Genomic DNA, 23,601 nt, shown 5'->3' with positions numbered 1-23,601 from the left:
GCATGGAGGAGGAGGTGTGATGGTGTGGGGGTGCTTTGCTGGTGACACTGTTGGGGATTTATTCAAAATTGAAGGCATACTGAACCAGCATGGCTACCACAGCATCTTGCAGCGGCATGCTATTCCATCCGGTTTGCGTTTAGTTGTACCATCATTTATTTTTCAACAGGACAATGACCCCAAACACACCTCCAGGCTGTGTAAGGGCTATTTGACCAAGAAGGAGAGTGATGGGGTGCTACGCCAGATGACCTGGCCTCCACAGTCACCAGACCTGAGCCCAATCGAGATGGTTTAAGGTGAGGTGGACCGCAGAGTGAAGGCAAAAGGGCCAACAAGTGCTAAGCCTCTCTGGGAACTCCTTCAAGATTGTTGGAAGACCATTTCCGGTGACTACCTCTTGAAGCTCATCAAGAGAATGCCAAGAGTGTGCAAAGCAGTCATCAAAGCAAAAGGTGGCTACTTTGAAGAACCTAGAATATAAGACATATTTTCAGTTGTTTCACACTTTTTTGTTAAGTATATAATTCCACATGTGTTAATTCATAGTTTTGATGCCTTCAGTCTGAATGTACAATTTTTCATAGTCATAAAACTACAGAAGAATCTTTAAATGAGAAGGTGTGTCCAAACTTTTGGTCTGTACTGTATATACATATATACACACACACACACACGTGTGTGACAGTGATTATAATGTCTGTAAAGCGCTGTGGAGTTAATGGCGCTATATGAGGGAGTAAAATAAATAAACATATACACATGTACAGTTGAACGTGTATGTATGTATGTATCAGGGCTGTGGAGTCGGTAAGCCAAACCTCCGACTCCTCAATTTCCACGACTCCGACTCCACGACTCCATGACTCCGACTCCCTCACACATGGCTCATGTTTAAGTGATAAATTTACTGTAGCACAGATTCATCTCAGCTAAAAGTCTAGACCCTTAGATCAGGAATAGGACAGACATTTATAGGACATTTCATAACTTTCCCAAATTCTTATGAAAAAATATTCCCCACAAACTGCATTGAAATACTGTACCCAATTTAATATATATTTTAGGAGTCGGTCCATTTTATATGGACTCCGACTCCACAGCCCTGGTATCTATAATATAACGCTACCAGCGTCCCTCTGTCTGAAGCCTCTATAGACTGTGCAAGCGTGACACGCCTGCGCAGTCTGCCTCCAGACAGAAGAAAGTATGGAGCCGTTACAGGTAAGAGGAGTGTGTATGACGCCGGAGATCGCGGTATGCGTAGACACTGAACGAATACCGTGATCTTCGGCGCCATACTTACCTGACCGGGAGGAGTGCTGCAGCGCCTCTTTTCTTGCAGGAGACCGGGGCAGGAGTGAGGCGTCGGAATAGGCACATGCGCATAGCGCTATTCAGCGCCATTTTACTGAAGACACATTTGCAGTGTGTCTTCAACAAAATGGCACCGGACAGCGTGGTATGGGAACGCGAGTACTCCAGCACCACACTCCTCACAGACCTCCGGCATAACAGGACACAGCAGTACTGGAGCACAGGGAAGAAAGGTGAGTATAAGTGTTAATTTTTTTGTATGTGTGCAGCGTGAAAGGGATGAGGGGTGCCATACATACCAGGATTGGGGGTTGAGGGGGCCACACATACCAGGATTGGGGGATGAGGGGGCCACATATACCAGGATTGGGGGGTGAGGGGATACCATGCATACCAGGATTGGGGGGTGAGGGGGTACCATGCATACCAGGATTGGGGGGTGAGGGGATACCATGCATACCACGATTGGGGGATGAGGGGTACCATACATACCAGGATTGGGGGGTGAGGGGGCCACGCATACCAGGATAGGGATGAGGGATGGGGTACCATGCATACCAGGAATGGGGATGAGGGGTGCCATGCATGCCAGGATAGGGATGAAGGGAACCATGCATACCAGGATTGGGGATGAGGGCTGCCATTCATACCAGAATTGGGGACGAGGGGTGCCATGCATACCAGGATTGGGGATGAGGGGTGCCATGCATACCAGGATGAGGGATGGGGTGCCATGCATACCAGGATAGGGATGAAGGGTACCATACATACCAGGATAGGGATGAGGGATGGGGTACCATGCATACCAGAATAAGGATGAGGAGTGCCATGCATATACCAGGATAGGGATGAGGAGTGCCATGCATACCAGGATAAGGCTGAGGGGGCCATGCATACCAGGATGAGGGGTGCCATGCATACCAGGATGAGGGGTGCCATGCATACCAGGATTGGGGGTGAGGGGTGCCATGCATACCAGGATGAGGGGTGAGGGGTGCCATGCGTACCAGGATGAGGGGTGAGGGGTGCCATGCATACCAGGATGAGGGATGGAGTGCCATGCATACCAGGATAGGGATGAGGGGTACCATCCATACCAAGATAAGGATGAGGAGTACCATACATACCAGGATAGGGATGAGGAGTGCCATGCATACCAGGATAGGGATGAGGAGTGCCATGCATACCAGGATAGGGATGAGGAGTGCCATGCATACCAGGATTGGGGATGAGGGGTGCCATGCATACCAGGATAGGGATGAGGAGTACCATCCATACCAGGATAGGGATGAGGGATGGGGTACCATGCATACCAGGATTGGGGGTGAGGGGTGCCATGCATACCAGGATTGGGGGTGGGGGGTGCCATGCATACCAATATTGGGGGTGGGGGGTGCCATGCATACCAGGATTGGTTGTGAGGGGTGCCATGCATATCAGGATAGGATGAGGGGTGCCATGCATACCAGGATAGGGATGAGGGGTGCCATGCATACCAGGATAGGATGGTGGAGACAGGATGGGGGCGGCACAAATACCAGGATAGGGGCAGCACATACCAGCATGGGAGACCATATATCAATAAAAATGCTCGCCACCCAGGCATAGAACGGGCTAAATAGATAGTATGTATATAAACTGGCAATGCCTGCATCTGTCGCAGCTGTCTAACAGCCACGACACATGCAGCCACGGCGGATCAAACCTAGATGCCGAGCACGCCGCAAATACTCGGCGAGCACCCGCGCATGCTCGTTTAAAGGGTTAAACGAGCACGCTCGCTCATCACTAGAACACACACACACTGTATGATCCTGTGTGCAGGAACAATCAGTATCGGAATAATGTATATAGGGTGCGTAATACTGATCCATATTGAGAATACAAGTACTTGGCGGTCGGTCATCGCCCCCCTACAGACACATCCTTTACAAGCTCGTCTATTACTGGGGTGAGGGGAGATCATCTATATGTACTTGTTGATCTCTACCATCACATCATTATATATAGAAGTAAAACACACACATACATTATGTATAGGTGATATACAGAACTCTGTCTCTCATAGAAGTGATGGAGCCCCAGCACATCGGTCACTACTGGAGGAGTCTGCCCCTGTCCTGCTGTCTGGTGAGTGAGGGGCTGAGACTGCTCTCAGTGAGTTAGGGGCTGAGACTGCTCTCAGTGAGTTAGGGGCTGAGACTGCTCTCAGTGAGTTAGGGGCTGAGACTGCTCTCAGTGAGTTAGGGGCTGAGACTGCTCTCAGTGAGTTAGGGGCTGAGACTGCTCTCAGTGAGTTAGGGGCTGAGACTGCTCTCAGTGAGTTAGGGGCTGAGACTGCTCTCAGTGAGTGAGGGGCTGAGACTGCTCTCAGTGAGTGAGGGGCTGAGACTGCTCTCAGTGAGTGAGGGGCTGAGATTGCTCTCAGTGAGTGAGGGGCTGAGATTGCTCTCAGTGAGTGAGGGGCTGAGATTGCTCTCAGTGAGTTAGGGGCTGAGATTGCTCTCAGTGAGTTAGGGGCTGAGATTGCTCTCAGTGAGTTAGGGGCTGAGATTGCTCTCAGTGAGTTAGGGGCTGAGATTGCTCTCAGTGAGTTAGGGGCTGAGATTGCTCTCAGTGAGTTAGGGGCTGAGATTGCTCTCAGTGAGTTAGGGGCTGAGATTGCTCTCAGTGAGTTAGGGGCTGAGATTGCTCTCAGTGAGTTAGGGGCTGAGATTGCTCTCAGTGAGTTAGGGGCTGAGATTGCTCTCAGTGAGTTAGGGGCTGAGACTGCTCTCAGTGAGTTAGGGGCTGAGACTGCTCTCAGTGAGTTAGGGGCTGAGACTGCTCTCAGTGAGTTAGGGGCTGAGACTGCTCTCAGTGAGTTAGGGGCTGAGACTGCTCTCAGTGAGTTAGGGGCTGAGACTGCTCTCAGTGAGTTAGGGGCTGAGATTGCTCTCAGTGAGTTAGGGGATGAGACTGCTCTCAGTGAGTTAGGGGCTGAGATTGCTCTCAGTGAGTGAGGGGCTGTGATTTCTCTCAGTGAGTGAGGGGCTGTGATTTCTCTCAGTCAGGGGCTGTGACTTCTCTCAGTGAGGGGCTGTGACTTCTCTCAGTGAGGGGCTGTGATTTCTCTAGGTGAGAGGCTGTGACTTCTCTCTGTGAGGGGCTATGATTTCTCTAGGTGAGGGGCTGTGATTGCTCTCGGTGAGGGGCTGTGATTTCTCTCGGTGAGGGGCTGTGATTTCTCTCGGTGAGGGGCTGTGATTTCTCTCGGTGAGGGGCTGTGATTTCTCTCGGTGAGGGGCTGTGATTGCTCTCAGTGAGGGGCTGTGATTGCTCTCAGTGAGGGGCTGTGATTGCTCTCAGTGAGGGGCTGTGATTGCTCTCAGTGAGGGGCTGTGATTGCTCTCAGTGAGGGGCTGTGATTGCTCTCAGTGAGGGGCTGTGACTTCTCTCAATGAGTGAGGGGCTGTGATTTCTCTCAGTGAGTAAGGGGCTGTGATTTCTCTCAGTGAGTGAGGGGCTGTGACTTCTCTCAGTGAGGGGCTGTGACTTCTCTCAGTGAGGGGCTGTGATTTCTCTCAGTGAGGGGCTGTGATTTCTCTAGGTGAGGGGCTGCGATTTCTCTAGGTGAGGGGCTGTGACTTCTCTCGGTGAGGGGCTGTGATTTCTCTAGGTGAGGGGCTGTGATTGCTCTCGGTGATGGGCTGTGATTTCTCTCGGTGAAGGGCTGTGATTTCTCTAGGTGAGGGGCTGTGATTGCTCTCAGTGAGGGGCTGTGATTGCTCTCAGTGAGGGGCTGTGATTGCTCTCAGTGAGGGGCTGTGATTGCTCTCAGTGAGGGGCTGTGATTGCTCTCAGTGAGGGGCTGTGATTGCTCTCAGTGAGGGGCTGTGATTGCTCTCAGTGAGGGGTTGTAATGGCTCTCAGTGAGTGAGGGGCTGTGATTTCTCTCGGTGAGGGGCTGTGATTTCTCTCAGTGAGGGGCTGTGATTTCTCTCAGTGAGGGGCTGTGACTTCTCTCAGTGAGGGGCTGTGACTTCTCTCAGCGAGGGGCTGTGATTTCTCTCAGTGAGGGGCTGTGACTTCTCTCAGTGAGGGGCTGTGACTTCTCTCAGCGAGGGGCTGTGATTTCTCTCGGTGAGGGGCTGTGATTTCTCTCGGTGAGGGGCTGTGATTTCTCTAGGTGAGGGGCTGTTATTGCTCTCGGTGAGGGGCTGTGATTGCTCTAGGTGAGGGGCTGTGATTGCTCTAGGTGAGGGGCTGTGATTTCTCTAGGTGAGGGGCTGTGATTGCTCTCAGTGAGGGGCTGTGATTGCTCTCAGTGAGTGAGGGGCTGTTATTTTTCTCAGTGAGTGAGGGGCTGTTATTTTTCTCAGTGAGTGAGGGGCTGTTATTTTTCTCAGTGAGTGAGGGGCTGTTATTTTTCTCAGTGAGTGAGGGGCTGTGATTTCTCTCAGTGAGGGGCTGTGACTTCTCTCAGTGAGGGGCTGTGACTTCTCTCAGTGAGGGGCTGTGACTTCTCTCAGTGAGTGAGGGGCTGTGACTTCTCTCAGTGAGTGAGGGGCTGTGACTTCTCTCAGTGAGTGAGGGGCTGTGACTTCTCTCAGTGAGTGAGGGGCTGTGACTTCTCTCAGTGAGTGAGGGGCTGTGACTTCTCTCAGTGAGTGAGGGGCTGTGACTTCTCTCAGTGAGTGAGGGGCTGTGACTTCTCTCAGTGAGTGAGGGGCTGTGACTTCTCTCAGTGAGTGAGGGGCTGTGACTTCTCTCAGTGAGTGAGGGGCTGTGACTTCTCTCAGTGAGGGGCTGTGACTTCTCTCAGTGAGGGGCTGTGACTTCTCTCAGTGAGTGAGGGGCTGTGACTTCTCTCAGTGAGGGAGGGGCTGTGACTTCTCTCAGTGAGGGAGGGGCTGTGACTTCTCTCAGTGAGGGAGGGGCTGCGATTTCTCTCAGTGAGTGAGGGGCTGCGATTTCTCTCAGTGAGTGAGGGGCTGCGATTGCTCTCACCTCTTCCAGGCACAGGTGTGAAGTATTGGGGGATTCGGCTCGGGGGTCCTTACATGCCTCACAGCTGGAGTCACGGGGAGAGACAGAGTGACATTATCACGTTACAGGCCCTCAGTGAAAAGCTAAGCGTCAAGCTCCATGGCTCTCAGTTGAGGGGCTGTGATTGCTCTCAGTGAGGGGCTGTGATTGCTCTCAGTGAGTGAGGGGCTGTGATTTCTCTCAGTGAGTGAGGGGCTGTGATTTCTCTCAGTGAGTGAGGGGCTGTGATTTCTCTCAGTCAGGGGCTGTGACTTCTCTCAGTGAGGGGCTGTGACTTCTCTAGGTGAGAGGCTGTGACTTCTCTCTGTGAGGGGCTATGATTTCTCTAGGTGAGGGGCTGTGATTGCTCTCGGTGAGGGGCTGTGATTTCTCTCGGTGAGGGGCTGTGATTTCTCTCGGTGAGGGGCTGTGATTTCTCTCGGTGAGGGGCTGTGATTTCTCTCGGTGAGGGGCTGTGATTGCTCTCAGTGAGGGGCTGTGATTGCTCTCAGTGAGGGGCTGTGATTGCTCTCAGTGAGGGGCTGTGATTGCTCTCAGTGAGGGGCTGTGATTGCTCTCAGTGAGGGGCTGTGACTTCTCTCAATGAGTGAGGGGCTGTGATTTCTCTCAGTGAGTAAGGGGCTGTGATTTCTCTCAGTGAGTGAGGGGCTGTGACTTCTCTCAGTGAGGGGCTGTGACTTCTCTCAGTGAGGGGCTGTGATTTCTCTAGGTGAGGGGCTGTGATTTCTCTAGGTGAGGGGCTGTGATTTCTCTAGGTGAGGGGCTGTGACTTCTCTCGGTGAGGGGCTGTGATTTCTCTAGGTGAGGGGCTGTGATTGCTCTCGGTGATGGGCTGTGATTTCTCTCGGTGAGGGGCTGTGATTTCTCTCGGTGAGGGGCTGTGATTGCTCTCAGTGAGGGAGGGGCTGTGACTTCTCTCAGTGAGGGAGGGGCTGTGACTTCTCTCAGTGAGGGAGGGGCTGTGACTTCTCTCAGTGAGGGAGGGGCTGTGACTTCTCTCAGTGAGGGAGGGGCTGTGACTTCTCTCAGTGAGGGAGGGGCTGTGACTTCTCTCAGTGAGGGAGGGGCTGTGACTTCTCTCAGTGAGGGAGGGGCTGTGACTTCTCTCAGTGAGGGAGGGGCTGTGACTTCTCTCAGTGAGGGAGGGGCTGTGACTTCTCTCAGTGAGGGAGGGGCTGTGACTTCTCTCAGTGAGGGAGGGGCTGTGACTTCTCTCAGTGAGGGAGGGGCTGTGACTTCTCTCAGTGAGGGAGGGGCTGTGACTTCTCTCAGTGAGGGAGGGGCTGTGACTTCTCTCAGTGAGGGAGGGGCTGTGACTTCTCTCAGTGAGGGAGGGGCTGTGACTTCTCTCAGTGAGGGAGGGGCTGTGACTTCTCTCAGTGAGGGAGGGGCTGTGACTTCTCTCAGTGAGGGAGGGGCTGTGACTTCTCTCAGTGAGGGAGGGGCTGTGACTTCTCTCAGTGAGGGAGGGGCTGTGACTTCTCTCAGTGAGGGAGGGGCTGTGACTTCTCTCAGTGAGGGAGGGGCTGTGACTTCTCTCAGTGAGGGAGGGGCTGTGACTTCTCTCAGTGAGGGAGGGGCTGTGACTTCTCTCAGTGAGGGAGGGGCTGTGACTTCTCTCAGTGAGGGAGGGGCTGTGACTTCTCTCAGTGAGGGAGGGGCTGTGACTTCTCTCAGTGAGGGAGGGGCTGTGACTTCTCTCAGTGAGGGAGGGGCTGTGACTTCTCTCAGTGAGGGAGGGGCTGTGACTTCTCTCAGTGAGGGAGGGGCTGTGACTTCTCTCAGTGAGGGAGGGGCTGTGACTTCTCTCAGTGAGGGAGGGGCTGTGACTTCTCTCAGTGAGGGAGGGGCTGTGACTTCTCTCAGTGAGGGAGGGGCTGTGACTTCTCTCAGTGAGGGAGGGGCTGTGACTTCTCTCAGTGAGGGAGGGGCTGTGACTTCTCTCAGTGAGGGAGGGGCTGTGACTTCTCTCAGTGAGGGAGGGGCTGTGACTTCTCTCAGTGAGGGAGGGGCTGTGACTTCTCTCAGTGAGGGAGGGGCTGTGACTTCTCTCAGTGAGGGAGGGGCTGTGACTTCTCTCAGTGAGGGAGGGGCTGTGACTTCTCTCAGTGAGGGAGGGGCTGTGACTTCTCTCAGTGAGGGAGGGGCTGTGACTTCTCTCAGTGAGGGAGGGGCTGTGACTTCTCTCAGTGAGGGAGGGGCTGTGACTTCTCTCAGTGAGGGAGGGGCTGTGACTTCTCTCAGTGAGGGAGGGGCTGTGACTTCTCTCAGTGAGGGAGGGGCTGTGACTTCTCTCAGTGAGGGAGGGGCTGTGACTTCTCTCAGTGAGGGAGGGGCTGTGACTTCTCTCAGTGAGGGAGGGGCTGTGACTTCTCTCAGTGAGGGAGGGGCTGTGACTTCTCTCAGTGAGGGAGGGGCTGTGACTTCTCTCAGTGAGGGAGGGGCTGTGACTTCTCTCAGTGAGGGAGGGGCTGTGACTTCTCTCAGTGAGGGAGGGGCTGTGACTTCTCTCAGTGAGGGAGGGGCTGTGACTTCTCTCAGTGAGGGAGGGGCTGTGACTTCTCTCAGTGAGGGAGGGGCTGTGACTTCTCTCAGTGAGGGAGGGGCTGTGACTTCTCTCAGTGAGGGAGGGGCTGTGACTTCTCTCAGTGAGGGAGGGGCTGTGACTTCTCTCAGTGAGGGAGGGGCTGTGACTTCTCTCAGTGAGGGAGGGGCTGTGACTTCTCTCAGTGAGGGAGGGGCTGTGACTTCTCTCAGTGAGGGAGGGGCTGTGACTTCTCTCAGTGAGGGAGGGGCTGTGACTTCTCTCAGTGAGGGAGGGGCTGTGACTTCTCTCAGTGAGGGAGGGGCTGTGACTTCTCTCAGTGAGGGAGGGGCTGTGACTTCTCTCAGTGAGGGAGGGGCTGTGACTTCTCTCAGTGAGGGAGGGGCTGTGACTTCTCTCAGTGAGGGAGGGGCTGTGACTTCTCTCAGTGAGGGAGGGGCTGTGACTTCTCTCAGTGAGGGAGGGGCTGTGACTTCTCTCAGTGAGGGAGGGGCTGTGACTTCTCTCAGTGAGGGAGGGGCTGTGACTTCTCTCAGTGAGGGAGGGGCTGTGACTTCTCTCAGTGAGGGAGGGGCTGTGACTTCTCTCAGTGAGGGAGGGGCTGTGACTTCTCTCAGTGAGGGAGGGGCTGTGACTTCTCTCAGTGAGGGAGGGGCTGTGACTTCTCTCAGTGAGGGAGGGGCTGTGACTTCTCTCAGTGAGGGAGGGGCTGTGACTTCTCTCAGTGAGGGAGGGGCTGTGACTTCTCTCAGTGAGGGAGGGGCTGTGACTTCTCTCAGTGAGGGAGGGGCTGTGACTTCTCTCAGTGAGGGAGGGGCTGTGACTTCTCTCAGTGAGGGAGGGGCTGTGACTTCTCTCAGTGAGGGAGGGGCTGTGACTTCTCTCAGTGAGGGAGGGGCTGTGACTTCTCTCAGTGAGGGAGGGGCTGTGACTTCTCTCAGTGAGGGAGGGGCTGTGACTTCTCTCAGTGAGGGAGGGGCTGTGACTTCTCTCAGTGAGGGGCTGTGACTTCTCTCAGTGAGGGGCTGTGACTTCTCTCAGTGAGGGGCTGTGACTTCTCTCAGTGAGGGGCTGTGACTTCTCTCAGTGAGGGGCTGTGACTTCTCTCAGTGAGGGGCTGTGACTTCTCTCAGTGAGGGGCTGTGACTTCTCTCAGTGAGGGGCTGTGACTTCTCTCAGTGAGGGGCTGTGACTTCTCTCAGTGAGGGGCTGTGACTTCTCTCAGTGAGGGGCTGTGACTTCTCTCAGTGAGGGGCTGTGACTTCTCTCAGTGAGGGGCTGTGACTTCTCTCAGTGAGGGGCTGTGACTTCTCTCAGTGAGGGGCTGTGACTTCTCTCAGTGAGGGGCTGTGACTTCTCTCAGTGAGGGGCTGTGACTTCTCTCAGTGAGGGGCTGTGACTTCTCTCAGTGAGGGGCTGTGACTTCTCTCAGTGAGGGGCTGTGACTTCTCTCAGTGAGGGGCTGTGATTGCTCTCAGTGAGGGGCTGTGATTGCTCTCAGTGAGGGGCTGTGATTGCTCTCACCTCTTCCAGGCACAGGTGTGAAGTATTGGGGGATTCGGCTCGGGGGTCCTTAGTTGCCTCACAGCTGGAGTCACGGGGAGCGACGCAGTGACATTATCACATTACAGGCCCTCAGTGAAAAGCTAAGCGTCCAGCTCCATGGCTCTCAGTGAGGGGCTGTGATTGCTCTCAGTGAGGGGCTGTGACTTCTCTCAGTGAGTGAGGGGCTGTGATTTCTCTCAGTGAGTGAGGGGCTGTGACTGCTCTCAGTGAGTGAGGGGCTGTGACTGCTCTCAGTGAGTGAGGGGCTGTGACTGCTCTCAGTGAGTGAGGGGCTGTGATTTCTCTCAGTGAGTGAGGGGCTGTGATTTCTCTCAGTGAGTGAGGGGCTGTGATTTCTCTAGGTGAGGGGCTGTGACTGCTCTCAGTGAGGGGCTGTGATTTCTCTAGGTGAGGGGCTGTGATAGTTCTCAGTGAGCGGCTGTGATTGCTCTCAGTGAGGGGCTGTGACTTCTCTCAGTGAGTGAGGGGCTGTGATTTCTCTCAGTGAGGGGCTGTAACTTCTCTCAGTGAGTGAGGGGCTGTGACTTCTCTCAGTGAGGGGCTGTGACTTCTCTCAGTGAGTGAGGGGCTGTGATTTCTCTCAGTGAGTGAGGGGCTGTGATTTCTGTCAGTGAGTGAGGGGCTGTGATTTCTGTCAGTGAGTGAGGGGCTGTGATTTCTCTCAGTGAGTGAGGGGCTGTGATTTCTCTCAGTGAGTGAGGGGCTGTGATTTCTCTCAGTGAGTGAGGGGCTGTGATTTCTCTCAGTGAGTGAGGGGCTGTGATTTCTCTCAGTGAGGTGCTGTGATTGCTCTCACCTCTTCCAGGCACAGATGTGAAGTATTGGGGGATTCGCTCGGGGGTCCTTACTTGCCTCACAGCTGGAGTCACGGGGAGCGACGCAGTGACATTATCACATTACAGGCCCTCAGTGAAAAGCTAAGCGTCCAGCTCCATGGCTCTCAGTGAGGGGCTGTGATTGCTCTCAGTGAGGGGCTGTGACTTCTCTCAGTGAGTGAGGGGCTGTGATTTCTCTCAGTGAGTGAGGGGCTGTGACTGCTCTCAGTGAGTGAGGGGCTGTGACTGCTCTCAGTGAGTGAGGGGCTGTGACTGCTCTCAGTGAGTGAGGGGCTGTGATTGCTCTCAGTGAGTGAGGGGCTGTGATTGCTCTCAGTGAGTGAGGGGCTGTGATTGCTCTCAGTGAGGGGCTGTAATTGCTCTCAGTGAGGGGCTGTAATTGCTCTCAGTGAGGGGCTGTGATTACTCTCAGTGAGGGGCTGTGACTGCTCTCAGTGAGGGGCTGTGACTGCTCTCAGTGAGGGGCTGTGACTGCTCTAGATGAGGGGCTGTGACTGCTCTCAGTGAGGGGCTGTAATTGCTCTCAGTGAGGGGCTGTGATTTCTCTCAGTGAGTGAGGGGCTGTGATTTCTCTCAGTGAGGGGCTGTAACTTCTCTCAGTGAGTGAGGGGCTGTGATTTCTCTCAGTGAGGGGCTGTAACTTCTCTCAGTGAGTGAGGGGCTGTGACTTCTCTCAGTGAGTGAGGGGCTGTGATTTCTCTCAGTGAGGGGCTGTGACTTCTCTCAGTGAGTGAGGGGCTGTGATTTCTCTCACTGAGTGAGGGGCTGTGACTTCTCTCAGTGAGGGGCTGTGACTTTTCTCAGTGAGTGAGGGGCTGTGACTTCTCTCAGTGAGGGGCTGTGACTTCTCTCAGTGAGTGAGGGGCTGTGATTTCTCTCAGTGAGGGGCTGTAACTTCTCTCAGTGAGTGAGGGGCTGTGATTTCTCTCAGTGAGTGAGGGGCTGTGATTTCTCTCAGTGAGTGAGGGGCTGTGATTTCTCTCAGTGAGTGAGGGGCTGTGATTTCTCTCAGTGAGGGGCTGTGATTTCTCTCAGTGAGTGAGGGGCTGGGATTTCTCTCAGTGAGGTGCTGTGATTGCTCTCACCTCTTCCAGGCACAGGTGTGAAGTATTGGGGGATTCGGCTCGGGGGTCCTTAGTTGCCTCACAGCTGGAGTCACGGGGAGCGACGCAGTGACATTATCACATTACAGGCCCTCAGTGAAAAGCTAAGCGTCCAGCTCCATGGCTCTCAGTGAGGGGCTGTGATTGCTCTCAGTGAGGGGCTGTGACTTCTCTCAGTGAGTGAGGGGCTGTGATTTCTCTCAGTGAGTGAGGGGCTGTGACTGCTCTCAGTGAGTGAGGGGCTGTGACTGCTCTCAGTGAGTGAGGGGCTGTGACTGCTCTCAGTGAGTGAGGGGCTGTGATTTCTCTCAGTGAGTGAGGGGCTGTGATTTCTCTCAGTGAGTGAGGGGCTGTGATTTCTCTAGGTGAGGGGCTGTGACTGCTCTCAGTGAGGGGCTGTGATTTCTCTAGGTGAGGGGCTGTGATAGTTCTCAGTGAGCGGCTGTGATTGCTCTCAGTGAGGGGCTGTGACTTCTCTCAGTGAGTGAGGGGCTGTGATTTCTCTCAGTGAGGGGCTGTAACTTCTCTCAGTGAGTGAGGGGCTGTGACTTCTCTCAGTGAGGGGCTGTGACTTCTCTCAGTGAGTGAGGGGCTGTGATTTCTCTCAGTGAGTGAGGGGCTGTGATTTCTGTCAGTGAGTGAGGGGCTGTGATTTCTGTCAGTGAGTGAGGGGCTGTGATTTCTCTCAGTGAGTGAGGGGCTGTGATTTCTCTCAGTGAGTGAGGGGCTGTGATTTCTCTCAGTGAGTGAGGGGCTGTGATTTCTCTCAGTGAGTGAGGGGCTGTGATTTCTCTCAGTGAGGTGCTGTGATTGCTCTCACCTCTTCCAGGCACAGATGTGAAGTATTGGGGGATTCGCTCGGGGGTCCTTACTTGCCTCACAGCTGGAGTCACGGGGAGCGACGCAGTGACATTATCACATTACAGGCCCTCAGTGAAAAGCTAAGCGTCCAGCTCCATGGCTCTCAGTGAGGGGCTGTGATTGCTCTCAGTGAGGGGCTGTGACTTCTCTCAGTGAGTGAGGGGCTGTGATTTCTCTCAGTGAGTGAGGGGCTGTGACTGCTCTCAGTGAGTGAGGGGCTGTGACTGCTCTCAGTGAGTGAGGGGCTGTGACTGCTCTCAGTGAGTGAGGGGCTGTGATTGCTCTCAGTGAGTGAGGGGCTGTGATTGCTCTCAGTGAGTGAGGGGCTGTGATTGCTCTCAGTGAGGGGCTGTAATTGCTCTCAGTGAGGGGCTGTAATTGCTCTCAGTGAGGGGCTGTGATTACTCTCAGTGAGGGGCTGTGACTGCTCTCAGTGAGGGGCTGTGACTGCTCTCAGTGAGGGGCTGTGACTGCTCTAGATGAGGGGCTGTGACTGCTCTCAGTGAGGGGCTGTAATTGCTCTCAGTGAGGGGCTGTGATTTCTCTCAGTGAGTGAGGGGCTGTGATTTCTCTCAGTGAGGGGCTGTAACTTCTCTCAGTGAGTGAGGGGCTGTGATTTCTCTCAGTGAGGGGCTGTAACTTCTCTCAGTGAGTGAGGGGCTGTGACTTCTCTCAGTGAGTGAGGGGCTGTGATTTCTCTCAGTGAGGGGCTGTGACTTCTCTCAGTGAGTGAGGGGCTGTGATTTCTCTCACTGAGTGAGGGGCTGTGACTTCTCTCAGTGAGGGGCTGTGACTTTTCTCAGTGAGTGAGGGGCTGTGACTTCTCTCAGTGAGGGGCTGTGACTTCTCTCAGTGAGTGAGGGGCTGTGATTTCTCTCAGTGAGGGGCTGTAACTTCTCTCAGTGAGTGAGGGGCTGTGATTTCTCTCAGTGAGTGAGGGGCTGTGATTTCTCTCAGTGAGTGAGGGGCTGTGATTTCTCTCAGTGAGTGAGGGGCTGTGATTTCTCTCAGTGAGGGGCTGTGATTTCTCTCAGTGAGTGAGGGGCTGGGATTTCTCTCAGTGAGGTGCTGTGATTGCTCTCACCTCTTCCAGGCACAGGTGTGAAGTATTGGGGGATTCGGCTCGGGGGTCCTTAGTTGCCTCACAGCTGGAGTCACGGGGAGCGACGCAGTGACATTATCACATTACAGGCCCTCAGTGAAAAGCTAAGCGTCCAGCTCCATGGCTCTCAGTGAGGGGCTGTGATTGCTCTCAGTGAGGGGCTGTGACTTCTCTCAGTGAGTGAGGGGCTGTGATTTCTCTCAGTGAGTGAGGGGCTGTGACTGCTCTCAGTGAGTGAGGGGCTGTGACTGCTCTCAGTGAGTGAGGGGCTGTGACTGCTCTCAGTGAGTGAGGGGCTGTGACTGCTCTCAGTGAGTGAGGGGCTGTGACTGCTCTCAGTGAGTGAGGGGTTGTGACTGCTCTCAGTGAGTGAGGGGTTGTGACTGCTCTCAGTGAGGGGCTGTGATTGCTCTCAGTGAGGGGCTGTGATTTCTCTAGGTGAGGGGCTGTGATTTCTCTAGGTGAGGGGCTGTGATTACTCTCAGTGAGGGGCTGTGACTGCTCTCAGTGAGGGGCTGTGATTTCTCTAGGTGAGGGGCTGTGATTGCTCTCAGTGAGGGGCTGTGATTTCTCTCAGTGAGTGAGGGGCTGTGACTTATCTCAGTGAGTGAGGGGCTGTGACTTATCTCAGTGAGTGAGGGGCTGTGATTTCTCTCAGTGAGGGGCTGTAACTTCTCTCAGTGAGTGAGGGGCTGTGACTTCTCTCAGTGAGTGAGGGGCTGTGATTTCTCTCAGTGAGGGGCTGTGACTTCTCTCAGTGAGTGAGGGGCTGTGATTTCTCTCACTGAGTGAGGGGCTGTGATTTCTCTCAGTGAGGGGCTGTGACTTCTCTCAGTGAGGGGCTGTGACTTCTCTCAGTGAGGGGCTGTGACTTCTCTCAGTGAGGGGCTGTGACTTTTCTCAGTGAGTGAGGGGCTGTGACTTCTCTCAGTGAGGGGCTGTGACTTCTCTCAGTGAGGGGCTGTGACTTCTCTCAGTGAGTGAGGGGCTGTGATTTCTCTCAGTGAGTGAGGGGCTGTGACTTCTCTCAGTGAGTGAGGGGCTGTGATTTCTCTCAGTGAGTGAGGGGCTGTGATTTCTCTCAGTGAGGGGCTGTAACTTCTCTCAGTGAGTGAGGGGCTGTGACTTCTCTCAGTGAGTGAGGGGCTGTGATTTCTCTCAGTGAGGGGCTGTGACTTCTCTCAGTGAGTGAGGGGCTGTGATTTCTCTCAGTGAGGGGCTGTGACTTCTCTCAGTGAGTGAGGGGCTGTGATTTCACTCACTGAGTGAGGGGCTGTGACTTCTCTCAGTGAGGGGCTGTGATTTCTCTCAGTGAGGGGCTGTGACTTCTCTCAGTGAGTGAGGGGCTGTGATTTCTCTCAGTGAGGGGCTGTAACTTCTCTCAGTGAGTGAGGGGCTGTGACTTCTCTCAGTGAGGGGCTGTGACTTCTCTCAGTGAGGGGCTGTGACTTCTCTCAGTGAGGGGCTGTGACTTCTCTCAGTGAGTGAGGGGCTGTGACTTCTCTCAGTGAGGGGCTGTGACTTCTCTCAGTGAGGGGCTGTGACTTCTCTCAGTGAGTGAGGGGCTGTGATTTCTCTCAGTGAGGGGCTGTGACTTCTCTCAGTGAGTGAGGGGCTGTGATTTCTCTCAGTGAGTGAGGGGCTGTGATTTCTCTCAGTGAGGGGCTGTAACTTCTCTCAGTGAGTGAGGGGCTGTGACTTCTCTCAGTGAGTGAGGGGCTGTGATTTCTCTCAGTGAGGGGCTGTGACTTCTCTCAATGAGTGAGGGGCTGTGATTTCTCTCAGTGAGGGGCTGTGACTTCTCTCAGTGAGTGAGGGGCTGTGATTTCACTCACTGAGTGAGGGGCTGTGACTTCTCTCAGTGAGGGGCTGTGATTTCTCTCAGTGAGGGGCTGTGACTTTTCTCAGTGAGGGGCTGTGACTTCTCTCAGTGAGTGAGGGGCTGTGATTTCTCTCAGTGAGGGGCTGTAACTTCTCTCAGTGAGTGAGGGGCTGTGACTTCTCTCAGTGAGGGGCTGTGACTTCTCTCAGTGAGGGGCTGTGACTTCTCTCAGTGAGGGGCTGTGACTTCTCTCAGTGAGTGAGGGGCTGTGACTTCTCTCAGTGAGGGGCTGTGACTTCTCTCAGTGAGTGAGGGGCTGTGATTTCTCTCAGTGAGGGGCTGTAACTTCTCTCAGTGAGTGAGGGGCTGTGACTTCTCTCAGTGAGTGAGGGGCTGTGATTTCTCTCAGTGAGTGAGGGGCTGTGATTTCTCTCAGTGAGGGGCTGTAACTTCTCTCAGTGAGTGAGGGGCTGTGACTTCTCTCAGTGAGTGAGGGGCTGTGATTTCTCTCAGTGAGGGGCTGTGACTTCTCTCAGTGAGTGAGGGGCTGTGATTTCTCTCACTGAGTGAGGGGCTGTGATTTCTCTCAGTGAGGGGCTGTGACTTCACTCACTGAGTGAGGGGCTGTGATTTCTCTCAGTGAGGGGCTGTCATTTCTCTCAGTGAGGTGCTGTGATTTCTCTCAGTGAGGTGCTGTGATTGCTCTCACCTCTTCCAGGCACAGGTGTGAAGTATTGGGGGATTCGGCTCGGGGGTCCTTACATGCCTCACAGCTGGAGTCACGGGGAGCGACGCAGCGACTTTATCACGTTACAGGCCCTCAGTGAAAAGCTAAGCGTCCAGCTCCATGGCTCTCAGTGAGGGGCTGTGATTGCTCTCAGTGAGGGGCTGTGACTTCTCTCAGTGAGTGAGGGGCTGTGATTTCTCTCAGTGAGTGAGGGGCTGTGACTGCTCTCAGTGAGTGAGGGGCTGTGACTGCTCTCAGTGAGTGAGGGGCTGTGACTGCTCTCAGTGAGTGAGGGGCTGTGATTGCTCTCAGTGAGTGAGGGGCTGTGATTGCTCTCAGTGAGGGGCTGTAATTGCTCTCAGTGAGGGGCTGTGATTTCTCTAGGTGAGGGGCTGTGATTACTCTCAGTGAGGGGCTGTGACTGCTCTCAGTGAGGGGCTGTGACTGCTCTCAGTGAGGGGCTGTGATTTCTCTAGGTGAGGGGCTGTGATTGCTCTCAGTGAGGGGCTGTGATTGCTCTCAGTGAGGGGCTGTGATTTCTCTCAGTGAGTGAGGGGCTGTGACTTATCTCAGTGAGTGAGGGGCTGTGATTTCTCTCAGTGAGGGGCTGTAACTTCTCTCAGTGAGTGAGGGGCTGTGATTTCTCTCAGTGAGGGGCTGTAACTTCTCTCAGTGAGTGAGGGGCTGTGACTTCTCTCAGTGAGTGAGGGGCTGTGATTTCTCTCAGTGAGGGGCTGTGACTTCTCTCAGTGAGTGAGGGGCTGTGATTTCTCTCACTGAGTGAGGGGCTGTGATTTCTCTCAGTGAGGGGCTGTGACTTCTCTCAGTGAGGGGCTGTGACTTCTCTCAGTGAGGGGCTGTGACTTCTCTCAGTGAGGGGCTGTGACTTCTCTCAGTGAGGGGCTGTGACTTCTCTCAGTGAGGGGCTGTGACTTCTCTCAGTGAGTGAGGGGCTGTGACTTCTCTCAGTGAGGGGCTGTGACTTCTCTCAGTGAGTGAGGGGCTGTGATTTCTCTCAGTGAGGGGCTGTAACTTCTCTCAGTGAGTGAGGGGCTGTGATTTCTCTCAGTGAGTGAGGGGCTGTGATTTCTCTCAGTGAGTGAGGGGCTGTGATTTCTCTCAGTGAGTGAGGGGCTGTGATTTCTCTCAGTGAGTGAGGGGCTGTGATTTCTCTCAGTGAGGGGCTGTGATTTCTCTCAGTGAGTGAGGGGCTGGGATTTCTCTCAGTGAGGTGCTGTGATTGCTCTCACCTCTTCCAGGCACAGGTGTGAAGTATTGGGGGATTCGGCTCGGGGGTCCTTAGTTGCCTCACAGCTGGAGTCACGGGGAGCGACGCAGTGACATTATCACATTACAGGCCCTCAGTGAAAAGCTAAGCGTCCAGCTCCATGGCTCTCAGTGAGGGGCTGTGATTGCTCTCAGTGAGGGTCTGTGACTTCTCTCAGTGAGTGAGGGGCTGTGATTTCTCTCAGTGAGTGAGGGGCTGTGACTGCTCTCAGTGAGTGAGGGGCTGTGACTGCTCTCAGTGAGTGAGGGGCTGTGACTGCTCTCAGTGAGTGAGGGGCTGTGACTGCTCTCAGTGAGTGAGGGGTTGTGACTGCTCTCAGTGAGTGAGGGGCTGTGACTGCTCTTAGTGAGGGGCTGTAATTGCTCTCAGTGAGGGGCTGTGATTTCTCTAGGTGAGGGGCTGTGATTACTCTCAGTGAGGGGCTGTGACTGCTCTCAGTGAGGGGCTGTGATTGCTCTCAGTGAGGGGCTGTGATTGCTCTCAGTGAGGGGCTGTGATTTCTCTCAGTGAGTGAGGGGCTGTGACTTATCTCAGTGAGTGAGGGGCTGTGATTTCTCTCAGTGAGGGGCTGTAACTTCTCTCAGTGAGTGAGGGGCTGTGACTTCTCTCAGTGAGTGAGGGGCTGTGATTTCTCTCAGTGAGGGGCTGTGACTTCTCTCAGTGAGGGGCTGTGATTTCTCTCAGTGAGGGGCTGTGATTTCTCTCACTGAGTGAGGGGCTGTGATTTCTCTCAGTGAGGGGCTGTGACTTCTCTCAGTGAGGGGCTGTGACTTCTCTCAGTGAGGGGCTGTGACTTCTCTCAGTGAGTGAGGGGCTGTGACTTCTCTCAGTGAGGGGCTGTGACTTCTCTCAGTGAGTGAGGGGCTGTGATTTCTCTCAGTGAGGGGCTGTGACTTCTCTCAGTGAGTGAGGGGCTGTGATTTCTCTCAGTGAGTGAGGGGCTGTGATTTCTCTCAGTGAGGGGCTGTAACTTCTCTCAGTGAGTGAGGGGCTGTGACTTCTCTCAGTGAGTGAGGGGCTGTGATTTCTCTCAGTGAGGGGTTGTAACTTCTCTCAGTGAGTGAGGGGCTGTGACTTCTCTCAGTGAGGGGCTGTGACTTCTCTCAGTGAGGGGCTGTGACTTCTCTCAGTGAGGGGCTGTGACTTCTCTCAGTGAGGGGCTGTGATTTCTCTCAGTGAGGGGCTGTGACTTCTCTCAGTGAGGGGCTGTGATTTCTCTCGGTGAGGGGCTGTGATTTCTCTCGGTGAGGGGCTGTGATTTCTCTCGGTGAGGGGCTGTGATTTCTCTCGGTGAGGGGCTGTGATTGCTCTCAGTGAGGGGCTGTGATTGCTCTCAGTGAGGGGCTGTGATTGCTCTCAGTGAGGGGCTGTGATTGCTCTCAGTGAGGGGCTGTGATTGCTCTCAGTGAGGGGCTGTGACTTCTCTCAATGAGTGAGGGGCTGTGATTTCTCTCAGTGAGTAAGGGGCTGTGATTTCTCTCAGTGAGTGAGGGGCTGTGATTTCTCTCAGTGAGGGGCTGTAACCTCTCAGTGAGTGAGGGGCTGTGACTTCTCTCAGTGAGTGAGGGGCTGTGATTTCTCTCAGTGAGTGAGGGGCTGTGACTTCTCTCAGTGAGTGAGGGGCTGTGACTTCTCTCAGTGAGTGAGGGGCTGTGACTTCTCTCAGTAAGGGGCTGTGATTTCTCTCAGTGAGGGAGGGGCTGTGATTTCACTCACTGAGTGAGGGGCTGTGATTTCTCTCAGTGAGGGGCTGTCATTTCTCTCAGTGAGGTGCTGTGATTTCTCTCAGTGAGGTGCTGTGATTTCTCTCAGTGAGGTGCTGTGATTGCTCTCACCTCTTCCAGGCACAGGTGTGAAGTATTGGGGGATTCGGCTCGGGGGGTCCTTACATGCCTCACAGCTGGAGTCACTGGGAGCGACGCAGCGACTTTATCACGTTACAGGCCCTCAGTGAAAAGCTAGCGTCCAGCTCCATGGTAACAGTGCGGCATCTCCGCCAGCCCCACCCTGCCGCCGAGCACTAGGGCCGGCCAATAATCTGGGCGGGAAGCTGCCCACGTGACCGTTCTAAGAAGTCCAGGAATGGAGTGCGGCTAGTCAGTGATGTTCTGCCCTCAGTTCCCTGCGCTCTGGAGGGTCGGGCTGCACTGTGTCCGTTACATGGGGCTGCCGGCCGCCCTCAGTCATGTGTCATTAGCAGTACTATACACCCGGATAGCGGGGTCCCTGAGAACAGTGTCCGCCCGGGACATCTAAGGAGAACGTGGAAACAGCTGAACCAGTCACAGCTCCCATAGATTACAATGAGCAGCAGCGGTCTATGTGTCCAGCTCAGCTCTACTCTCTGCTGGGACAACGTGATGCTATATAATATAGTAGCGCACATCTACACACGAGAATGACTGGGGTCCTACTGGGCCCACAACACCCTGCCGACCACAGAGCTGACCCACATAACAGTCTCATATATACCTATGAAGCTATAGGTTCTGTCAGGAGGCCAAAGGTCAAGCTGGGGATCACGGTCCGAGTATGGATTGTATAGGGGCTTGTTCAGACCAGCATATAAAGTTTGTGATATTTCGCGACCGGAGGCATGTCCAATGTTAAGGGTCGGCTCAAAATCGGCAATGCAAGTCTATAGGGCGGTGAAAAAACCAGACCGCACTCAGATGACGTTCAAGTGCAGTCTGATTTGCACGGACTGACAGAATGAAGGAAGTAGGAGAAAACTGAAGACACTCGGACCACACTGATCAGTCTGATCACAATAATCTGAATGAGGCCTTACCACGGTCACATGCTCAGTATTTGGTCAGTATTTTACCTCAGTAGGTGTAAGCCAAAACCAGGAGAGGAACAATCATAGGAAAAGTATAATAGAAACACGTCACCCCTTCTGTATTTATCACCCACTCCTGGTTTTGGCTTACAGATACTGATGTAAAATACTGACCAAATACTGAATGTGTGAATGTGGCCTAATTAATCTGATGAAACACTGATGGTAAAACCTGACACCAAACACTGATGAAAATCGGTTCGTTTTTCACATTCGCATAAAAAAACTGTGAAACTGGCCTAGACATCTGGACCACAAGGTTATGTGCACACAATGTCTTTTAAGCTCAGGCGAACCCAAGCAGTTCTTCAACCAGAAGACTCTTCCGTAAACTCTGGTGTTTTTTTTCCTACAACGTCTATTTTTTTTTTGTTTCCTGGGTGTTTTTCCGACGTTTTTTGTTACTAGTGGTTTTTTTGAGGGGTTTCCCATGGTTTTTGGTAAGTCTTTTCTACTGTTATTTTCTAGTCGCTTTCTTGTTACCGCCATTGATTATGAAGAAACTTTTTTTAATGATGGCAAAATGCTCAAAAAAACGTCTGTGATTATCCAGATGCCTTTTGAGCTTTCCTATTGATTTGTATTGTAAAGCACTGAGCGTCTTCCTAGCAGAAAACACCAGAAGAATGGATGGCAATTTTAGAAACCTCGAGTGGTTAAGAGTAGGTATGAATGGACCCGTGGATGTTCGGGATCGGTCGAACTGTAGTCCAAAGTTCGGTTTGGGCGTCAAAACTTGACCCGAACCCAATAGAAGTCCATGGGGACCTGGACTTCGGTACTGTAGAATGGTCGTACTAAGGCCGGTTTCACACATCTGTATATTTCCAGTACCGGAGATGTCCGTGTGTGTCACACGTGTGGCAACCTGTCTGCATCAGGATCACACGTACCGGCACCTGGAAATCAGCAGTACAGTTAGCGCTGTCCCCAAGCACCGGGTGCTGAACGTTGCCCTCATCATGGTTGCTTGCCAGCGCTGCGATCAGCACCAGCAGGGACACTGATGAGAGTAGTAGTCTGCTCCTGTAATGTCCAACTGTAAAGATAAGAATAAAATAAAAAATCCATATACTTATCTAAGTGTCCCCCGCAGTAATCCATGTGACCGATCAGCAGAGAAGTCGGGGAGAATGAGCCGCTGCAGCCAGCAGGCGCCGGATCTCTGTTGCGCTCAGGAGCGGAATCCTGTCACTCACTGAACGCAGCTTCGGGGCCGCCCGCTGCAGCGGCTCATTCTCCCCGGCTCCTCTGCTGATTGGTCGCATGGATTATAGAGGGGAACACTTAGGTGAGTATATGGATTTTTTTATTTTATTCTTATTTTTACTGGTGGACACTGCGGGAGCAGACACTACTACCCTCATCATTGTACTGGTTCTGATCGCAGTGCCGGCAGGGAACCATGATAAGGGCAGCGTTCAGTACCCGGCGCTTGGGAACAGCGCTAACTGTAGCGCTGATTCCCAGGTGCCGGTATGTGTCACACTGATGACATATGTATGTAATCCGTCAGTATTCAGTGTGAGACATTTTGCGGACCATGCATCCGCAAAAAAACGGACATGTCAGCGTGTGGAGCACACGGACACACAATTCGTGGAAACACACTGACATGTGCGCGGACCCATAGATTTTAATGGGTCGGCGTATGTCAGTGTCTCCAGTAAGTGTGGAAACTGTCACCACTCATACTGGAGACACTGACCTGTGAAAGAGCCCTAAGGGCTGAGGGGCTGCAAAAGGAAGCAAAATGGGGGTAAGAGCAGGACAATTGCCAGGAAAACAAATCTGGATAGGAAAGTGACTTAAAATAACATAGAACAAAAAGAAAAATAATAATCTAGAACCAGGAGGCGGAGGTCCAAATGGCAGTGGCCGTGTAGGTGGAAGAGGCGGAGGAGAAGGTAGCCGACACTGTTTTAGTGGGTTGTTGTTTTTTTTGTGTTTTTTTTGGGGGGGGGGACAGGTTTAGGGAAATGACTTAAAGGGGTTGTCCACTACTTTAGATTACCCCCCCCAATGTTTCCCCCCCGGGGCCCCTAAGACTTTTTATAAATACCTTCCGTTGCAGATAATGCCTGTGAGTGGCGCTATCACAGGCATCACGACTCTGATGCTGCCTACTCTGACATCCGCTGATGTCACGACAAGTGCTTGCAGCAGCTGGGGGTCTTTTTCTTCCTGGTTCCACGGTGGATGCCAGGCTGTGGGCGGGGTTCCCCCCAACGTCACACCCGGCATCAACCGCACGCTCTGCCTCTCCCCATTCATTGGAAAAGCGCGCGGTGGATGCTCGGTGTGACGTGGGGGGGTAACCCCGCCCACAACCCAGCAGCCTCCGCGGGGACCCCAGTGCTGAGTCACGCCTCACTTGTCGTGATGTCAGCACGGGGTCACGTGATGCCTGTGAGCAGCCACCGATAGCGCCGCTCACAGGCATTATCTGCAATGGAAGGTATTTACAAAAAGTCTTAGGGGCCCCGGGGGGATACATTGGGGGGTAATATAAAGTAGTGCACAAGTTCTTTAAAATAGAATAACAAAAATAACTAACTATTGTC

General features: G+C 53.6%; 1 protein-coding gene across 4 annotated transcripts in view; it reads right to left on the bottom strand.

Moving 5' to 3' along the window:
• Positions 1-20,203, bottom strand: part of CCDC146 (coiled-coil domain containing 146) — a 177,279-nt gene extending 157,076 nt beyond the window's left edge. For 2 of the 4 annotated variants that reach the window (XM_073652284.1, XM_073652280.1), the window contains exon 1: positions 6,307-6,432. The gene's annotated coding sequence lies outside the window, so the exon portion shown is untranslated. Of the gene's footprint in view, positions 1-6,306; positions 6,433-16,889; positions 17,027-20,030 lie in introns of those variants that run through there. The other 2 variants (XM_073652283.1, XM_073652281.1) reach the window with 2 other exon arrangements.
• Between the last annotated feature and the right edge of the window lie 3,398 nt (positions 20,204-23,601).

This window comes from Phyllobates terribilis, unplaced genomic scaffold (assembly GCF_046119375.1).
Source record: "Phyllobates terribilis strain yellow unplaced genomic scaffold, ASM4611937v1 Scaffold_11__3_contigs__length_659146591, whole genome shotgun sequence".
In the NCBI taxonomy this organism is placed as follows: domain Eukaryota; kingdom Metazoa; phylum Chordata; class Amphibia; order Anura; family Dendrobatidae; genus Phyllobates; species Phyllobates terribilis.
The sequence above is the reverse complement of the archived record's forward strand: the minus strand, read 5'-3'. Positions and strand labels throughout refer to the sequence as shown.